This window comes from Saccostrea cucullata, unplaced genomic scaffold (assembly GCF_032062105.1).
Source record: "Saccostrea cucullata isolate Sc308-1 unplaced genomic scaffold, CSIRO_AGI_Scuc_v1 ctg74, whole genome shotgun sequence".
NCBI classification, from domain to species: Eukaryota; Metazoa; Mollusca; class Bivalvia; order Ostreida; family Ostreidae; genus Saccostrea; species Saccostrea cuccullata.
In genome coordinates, this window is record NW_026934212.1 from 131,362 (window position 1) to 139,023 (window position 7,662).

Consider the following 7,662-nt stretch of genomic DNA (forward strand, 5'->3'; position numbering starts at 1 on the left):
TATAATTAAAATTGGCGTGAAGAATAGCAAATCTTTTTTTTCGATCTCAATGTATTCTTTTACAGATAATTTTCTGAATTGCATTGTGAATATTTTTCCTCTTTTTATTTTTTCAGGATGAGAAGAAGGAACTAGAACTACTCAGTTGACACTTGCCGTGTGTTCTGCTGTCGAAAGGGGACAGGTCGACGGTTGACAGTTGACACTTCCCATGTGTTCTACTGTCGACAGGGGACAGGTCGACAGTTGACAGTTGACACTTCCCATGTGTTCTACTGCCGACAGGGGACAGATCGAGAGTTGACAGTTGACACTTCCAGTGTGTTCTATTGTCGACAGGGGACAGGTTGACACTAACTGTATGTTCTACTTTCGACTGGGGACACTAACCCTAATCACAGCCATTAAATTGAGACTAACCCTAATCTCGGTTATTACTACGAGAATAACCCTAATCACAGTTATTAATGCTAGACTAACCCTTATCACAATTATTGATGCGAGACTAATCCTAATCTCGGTTATTAATGCGAGACTATCCCTTATCACACTTATGTATGCGAGACTAATCCTAATCACACATATTTAAGACAGTAGAAATGGTTAACTGTCAACTGTCCCCGGTCCCGTAACCAGACAACAAATAACATTTTCAGCCTTTTTACATCATATTTATTTATGAATTTGTTTATATTACGAGGGTTGATCCAAAAGTTCGTGGAATTTCTTTCTAAAATTTTAGCATGATTTGACAAATGCAAACAATAGGCATATTTATAAAATAGAGTCATAATGCAACAATACTGGAAAATTTCACCACGTTCCAATTACCAATAAGGTCACAAGAGCTTTCTGAAAATGGATGGTTGTGAAACCCGGGGGAGACTTCGACGTAACGTCAAGTTAGGTATGTCACGTCACGTTATAGAATCATCTCACCCTAATGTCAAATTCGAACACGTAATTCTTCAAAATGCTGCCCTTTTCTCCTTTTTTTTCTTAAGAAAAGCCTGGGTATGCTCTCACCAATTTCTCTTCATTTTTACTCATATTTCAAAATACCCCCATCTTTCCATATGTTCTGATTTCAGTAGCAATGTCAAGAACAGTACGTCAGCCGACAACGTCTATTAACGCTTTCAATTTATCAAGGGGGACAACACTTATAACAGAGCCTCAAAAAAGGCGGCCACACCTTTAATCAACGTCCATGAAGGTTCTATTTTTCTTCATTTTCTTACGCCACTGGAAAACCAGTGGCTAAATGCATTTTTCCTCAGTCTTTGTCAATAATATACGCATTTAAGATAGAGTGATCCCGGGATTTTCACAAAACGTATGACTTGACCGAAAGAACTTTATTCGGTAATAACCAATATTTGCCCCCCAAATCAAATTTTGATGGAGATATATTTAATTAAGTTCTTAAACAGGGGAGTATATGTTGACTTCAAAGCACTGAATATTTTCATAAGTAATGACGCCATATGTACGTAATGACGTCACAAACATGACGTAAATTTCAGTTTTTTATGAATTTTACAGAAAAATGTACATATTTTGTTGATATATTGAGTAAAAGTCACCGAGCGCATGTGTGTTCAGGATCAATATTTTGATAGAATGTCTAGAATGATAATATCAATGAAATATGTCAATATTGTTCTGAACAAACTTGCGCTCTATAAATTTTAAAGCTAAAATTGTTGAAATTTTGTCCATTTTGTCCTCTTTCTGAAAAAGGATATAAAATCGGACTAGTTTGTGACGTCATAAAAACAAAAATTGTGAAAACACTGCTTTGACACTATAATATTTTCTGTTAATTTATATTTCTCATACAATGTATTGAATTCAGCACATTTCAGGAAGTTTTCAAAATTTGACTTTTGTGGGGGCAAATATATGCAAAATATACCGCATATAGTTCTTTGACGTCGTCTAACAACCTTAAGATGAACATTAAATTATTAACTAATGAACAAAATATCCAGTAAAATCAGTAAAATACACACAAAAGGTTTATAAAAGATCAAGCAATCATAATAATGACATAATTTTCGTTTTCTATAACACGAATAGCGGTTTAATTCTCATTTCAAGTATTAAAAATTAAAATGATAATAAACGCGTTGTTGTCTCCCCCGCATTTCCAAACATCCGTTTCTATGGCAACTGCCATAGAGTTACTATCACAACTATTTAAAATATTTTTAATCTGAAATATTCAACAAGTGTCTTTATTTTCATTTGTAATTTTCAACCAATTTCACTCATAAATGAATGAAATATTAAGAAATTCCACGAACTTTTGGATCAACCCTCGTATTTAGATAAAAATGTAAAGGACGACTTAGCCCTTTTTAAAATAATGTTTCAAAATTTTACTGATTAAAGATATTTCATTTTATTAAGTGATAAATGTGTTTTTTTTACCATATTTCAAAGACCCCCACCCTTCCGGACACCAATTTGTTGGATTTTAGTTTACACATGCAGGTTTAACATGTTCATGCTAGCTAGTTTGTCTTGATACTAGTAATTCTAATTTCAACTTAAATTGAATAATGTATCCATGTGTTAGTAAATGTGTTGTTTAATGTTATAATTGTTTATAAAGTTTGAACCCCCAATCAACATTCAATCATTTAAAAAAAAAAACTCTGTTTACTACATGTTCATTATCAACCGCAGTGTGTTTTGTACTGCTTTATGTTTGTTTTAAATAAAAATGTTGAAAAGTTATAAACACGTTTAAGTATTTATTTATTTGGTAAAATAAACACGTTAAAGTGTTTAAAAATTGACGTATAAACATGTTTAAGTGATAATTATCTGAACAATTGCGTTGAATAAACATGTTTAAGTGTTTAGGTTGAACATGTTAACTTTATTAATTAAACATGAAATGTTTAAATTTTAAACACTCACTGTATTTATGAAGTAAACTCTGTGTACCTATTCAGTGTTTATTCTTTAAGCTTTTGTGTTTTTGAAGTGTTTAGGATTTTAACAGATAAAAAAAGAAGCATTTAAATATTTAACCTCGTCTGTTTAGAATTTAAACATTCTAATGTGTTTATTCATTAAACACTTCATGAGGTGTTTAAGTTGTAAACGTGTTGAAGTGTTTATTATCTGTCACAGTGGCAATTTAGTGCTTATTTATTTAACACTTATTTTTTACAGTGGTGTTTGTGTTTTCAACTGTTTACTGACGGGTATACAACACTGGACTTTCTAACAAGCGGGAAAACATCGCCTATTCTGAGCCCGCTACAAAGGTCCGAAAAGCTGACTTTCTGCCCCCCCCCCCCCACATTTAGTCTTGCAGCCACATGCGTTTGTACTGTTTGCTAGTGAGTCAAGACTGGTGACAGTATTTGTTACGAAATAATGAAGTTGTTTCATAACAAATGCAAATTTCCTCTTAGAGATTAGCGGAGCACAGTAAAAATTCGAGTAAATCGATTATATTGGATATACGGTAATCCATATCTATATTCTTGTATAACACCTCTTTTTAAGTAAGAACTTCTGGGAGGGCAACATAACCGATATATTGCGACTTACATCACGTTACATCAACTTTTTACATGTACCACTGCATTCCTATAAAATTTCAGGTAATCATTGCCGTAACATTTTGTCGATACGACTATTGCCGATTACAACTCATTACCGGTACATATTGAACATTGCAGCCAGCAATGCCACTGAATATAAGGTCAATTCATTATGATTCAATCAAAAAGATTTCCAACCAGAAGTGTATGTCGTGCAAATGGCTTTTAAACAGTTAAAGCTCTGCCATGTTAAGACTGTGTGTTTTTAAAAATTAAAGGAAAAAAATCCTGCTCAAAAATCTTACTTTCACCTCCCTGCACTGCACAAGGGAAACAGGTCTTATTTGTTTGATTATGATATTTTGGTTATTCTGTATGACTAACAAAAAGGCATGTAACAGTGACTTATACATTTAAATGAAGCGATAATCTTACTTTTTTGCAGCGGTATTGATTATGTAGCGGAAATGACAATTTTGAAAAATGTAGCGGTAATGATACACACCCAAAATTTTTTTGTTGGTCACATCCCATGGCTTCATTAAACAGATGTCTGTTCATGCAGTGCAGTTGCTTTTGTCACGTTTTAGGCTTGCAGAAGCAAATTCCGCTTATCATTGAATGTTGCATTAAATGTATTTAGTTATTATTTCCCTAAACAAAAAGCCTATTTTCATAATGTGCTTACATATTACCTCAATTACTGTAACGGGTAAAGTAAACTCACTATATATACCCAGGATTTATCGGGATTAACTATACACAATGCCAGTAGAAGAGGATGAACATTTAAAACATTACTTATTGTATGGGTACTAAGAAGGACAATGACATTCAAAGTATATAAATTCTGTCTAAGAAATCCAAATAATTCTCCACCTGTGGAAGGAACCATGGCTGTTTCCATGGAACCTTGTATGAAAAGGAATGTTTATAATAATCTTACGAATATCGACGTATTCATCACAGTTTATTCATCCTGAATTTTATAAATTTTCAAAGTGGAAGATACATTTCTAAACTTAGAAAAAAGGTGAAAAAATTAAATTTTGAAGAAGTTTTATACCAATCGTATTTCATTTGCATTTGTTAACATTAAAGAGGTCTGGATGATTTCCAAAAAATATAGAATTCAAGAACCGTAAGTGAAAGTTGCTTTAAATAAACTTCATATAATATAATATTTTTTGCCCAATCAAAAAAAGCATTTTTTCACACCCCAAAACAGATTTCAAAGGAACAAAAAGGAGTATGTGCTTTTAATTTTGTTTTTCCTCAAAATGATTTTTCTGACAAAATATCTTTGAAAGTAGTATGAAAGGTTTTGAAGAATGAAGAATTCCCCACATATTTGTCGTGAACAACTTTTAAATTTTAATATTGAGAAAGAGAAAAAATAATGGATGTACGAATGAAACTGTGAAACAAAATGCGATCTTTTAAGGAGGAAGAGATCACATCGTAAAATTATTATCAATTACAATTAAAACTGTTACCAGAATAATTACAAGTTTGCAATCCCTTGCTGTCAAAAAAGCCTACCTGGACCAAGGATGTATAGATAATGAATCATATTGTCTCTTTATCAAACTTTCTTAAGATTCTGAATGTATCTTACTACTAAAAACAGGGATATTGGTAAATAACTATAAGGCCCTCTTGGGCCAAAATTGCTCTCAGTCTTGTTTCAGATGCTGGGATCTGTCCATGTCTAATTTAAAATAAAAAGAAAATCTCTATCTTGACCAATCTTGTAAGGATGATGCGTATGTGGATACACACTACAATATTTTATTCTGATGCTGGACATGTCGTGTTCATCTGAAGCAGGTCCATTACAATATAAATACAAGCTATGCCTACACCAGAGTTACATAGATGAAACATCTAGAGATAATTACTACCAACTAATATGCCTCAGATGCAACATTTGACTTATCCGTATGATTGTGACCTATATTTTAAACACACTTGAAGCACTGAAGATTTTGGGGGACATTTTCAATCAAATTTGAAATCAATCTTTTCCAAACAAAACTTACATGGCTGAAATATAAAGATATGAGCACAATAAAACAAAAAACCGTGGAGAGACATTTCCTTCACTTCTCGATAGCATTCGAACATTTGCCGAGGGGAGGTAAGCTTTAAATACCTATGTTTAAGTTTAGTATGATTGAAATATTTACATCAATAACAAGTTTTTTAAATGTATAATTTCAGGAATAAAGTTTATTTTAACCTATGTTATATGATACATCATAACTTAGGACTGTTTACACTTTACATAATCTCATAATTAAAAAAAAAACATATTTCTCTATCCACGTTCTTTTAACAACCTGGTGTTATTTTCAATTTCTGTGACAACTGTTTAAATATAGTACAATTTCATATTTTGTTGGAATGAATATCCGTTAAAAAACATTAAGTTTCAGATGTAATTTTTAAAAGGAGCATGAAGGAAAAGTATTCAAGCTCAGAAATCCATTAAACAATACAAATTTGGAGCAGAAGAAACAAAGACATCTGAACATCTAAGGTGATATCAGGTGCCATGGAGGAGTGAGTATCCCCTGCTGACCGGTCAAACTCGCCCTTTGTTCCTTGTCATGATTGGAAAATAATGGAAAAATCCGAGAACAATTCAGTCTGTATATAATGGCCTAACAATTAGTACGAAAAACGTCAGTCAGCATATGACTTAATGATAAATTGTATTTGCTGACGAGGTCATTGTAAAGACCATATAACATACGAACTGATGAATTCAAACGAGACTGCTGATATTCTTCTTCCAGAAATTTGTTTGTCAAGAATTTAACTCGTTTTAGAAATTGTTCATACAGCGTCTCGCGTATCGAATCAATTGAGAGATATAAACTCAGTATGCAGGAGACAAAGGTTCATTACTTCTGCATAAGTAAGGGAAGTTGTCGATTGTAAAGCAAGTCATCACGTTTATCATAAAGCTTGGTTGTTAGATTACCACTGATGTCTTTTTAATTAAAAGATCTAAATATTAATCAGATGTGTGAAACCCTGAGGTATCTTTTATTTCAAGCTCACCGAGATATATCGTATCGTCTAAAGAATGGAAATAACCATTGTTAATTGACAAAACGTCGTCGATATATCTGAGTTGAAGGCCACATCAAGTGTTTTCTTTTTTCCGCCTATAAGGTTTTAGACAAATTCTGTTTCATATGAATTCAAAAATAGGTCTGCTAATAACGGGCGCAATTGGTATCCATGGGAATTCCAATAGATTGTTGGAAGACCAGGTCTTCAAAAACCACAAAGATATTGTCAATCAGAAACTCAAGCATCTTTTTATAGCCACTTCAGAATAACTGTGTGTACAATAAGAATGTTTTTAGCAAAATAATTTTGCAAATGACCAATAACAAGGTAAGTAAACGAGTTCAGTATAGATAGAATTCAGTATAGATATGGTACTTCAAATTCCTTCTGGTTATTTGGAATATGAAAAATATTCAAAACTGACATATGATATTAAAGAATTTCCTGATTAGAAAGGGGACTATCCATAGATACAATGTAGTATTCTGGTTAAAAATTAGTTGTTTGCATGATAATGAGGAGATCTACATCTTCATTTCTTTGCATTCACACAAATCAAAAGCATATATTATAGTTTGTACAAAAAAAAAGAAATAGCAAATGCCTTTCAGTGCATAATTATTATAATTCATGAAAACATATTATCGAAATTGTACAATATAATTGTATGCAAGAGAAGAAAGATTTTTTCCTTTTATTAAATGTTTAAACAGAAATATTTTATTGTTTTAAACATTTTGGTATAACAGGTGACATTTTGTTATTAAAAATAAAATTAAAAAATGTGCATAAATGTTGTCCTTTTTACCCGTAAATATATCTACACAATCAAGATGACGCCTTCGAACAGCAGCTTCTTATAGTTAGCCTTAAACTTCAGATACATAGTGTACAATTTAGTGTCAACAAAACAATTAAAAAGGGAAATGCAATATATCATGGTCTAATAACATGTTTCTTAATTAATAATGTTCTGTTTTTTAGAAAATTAAATATTTTCTACCTTGCTTAG